A 1,507-nucleotide genomic window follows, 5' to 3' on the forward strand; every position below is an offset into this window, starting at 1 on the left:
ATAACAGAGCTCTACAGTGCTTGTCTAAATGAGGTCCACTGTGAAAAACAAACATACCCTTTCAAAAAGTATTCACATCTAAGCTGACTATCATTCAGGTTATCCTCAAGTATATTCCTTTAAAAAAATAATTCAAGTAAATACCTTAATAATAGTCATTTATTGTTATCAACAGAAGAAAAAAACTTATACTTAAAGCTTCTATACCACTGGCAGGCATTTATTTTCAAAGTCTGTAAAAGTTCTATAAACATCCACACCGTTTCTTCTCTTAACAAATATATTTACATATAAACCTTTTACATTTATTAATGTTATTTATACTAAGATGTCAGTTGTTTCAAAAAATACTTCATCCCTATTACCAAGCGTAGAGCTGTATAAACATGTATAGAGAAAAATGAAAGACATATGAGGAAGAAACATTTCCTCTAAAACAATAGATTCATGTCCTATCATATCTAACGGTAAAGCAATATATCTAAATACCATTAAAAGATTATTGTATCATTAAGTACTAAGACTGGAAAGCTGGTTGAAGGAAAAAATGATCATGAAGGAAATCATGTGTTGTGAGGTTTAAGTGTCTGAATGTATGTGTGACCATGCCTGTATAGTTCAAATGAAAAAAACATAGCATTAAGTATGGAATGATTATTTAAGCTAAAACATACAAAAGCAGGTAAAACTGCTGTACATTCATGAAACTTGTATGGGATATGAGTAAAAAAAAAAATTATATAACAATAAAATAAAATATAGTTAAAGCTTAATGCAAATCAATGCAGGATATTTTCCAAAAAGTCAAGAAAATCAACTTCTTTCATATTGATTATAATTTTCCATATAAATAACAAGAACAATACTCAGATACACCAAACAAAATGTCACTCTTCACTGAATAGCAACCCCTATGTTAAATTACGAAAATTACAAATTTACAAATTTCTTTCAGAGGCACTTGGACCTGTAGAAACTCTTTATGTTCAACAAGGGATAAATTCCCGTGACTATGGCCCTTAAGAGGCATCTTGAGATGTAGGATAAAAACTTCCAACATTGAATAAACTAATCCAATAATAACAGAGAAATATTTGAATATTCATAAGGAAAAATTAACATTGCACATATACACCTGCATGTACAGGAAACTACAAGAATGTTTACATGGGTCTCTGTCAGTTCATCTACTCCTTGCATACAACATAACAAACTGTGGTTGTTATTCAAAAATTCAAGGCTAACTTGTCTCAAATGTGTGACCATTTAAAAATCCTAGGAGGTGCCACAGTACAGATAAGAAGTATGAATGCTCAAACGTTGTAACAATGGATGCTGCCACTTTTATCAATATCACATGAACAAGTTAAATCTAAAAGTAACTGTCCAGGTTTAAAATTAAATAAGCAACTATTTGTTAATTAATAAAAAGAGATCTTAATTCTATCAAATCCCCTGACAGATGTTAGGGCTAATTCTCTAGAATAGAACTCAGTGTTATATATCA

The sequence above is a fragment of the Penaeus monodon genome, chromosome 20, assembly GCF_015228065.2.
Source record: "Penaeus monodon isolate SGIC_2016 chromosome 20, NSTDA_Pmon_1, whole genome shotgun sequence".
Lineage (NCBI taxonomy): Eukaryota > Metazoa > Arthropoda > Malacostraca > Decapoda > Penaeidae > Penaeus > Penaeus monodon.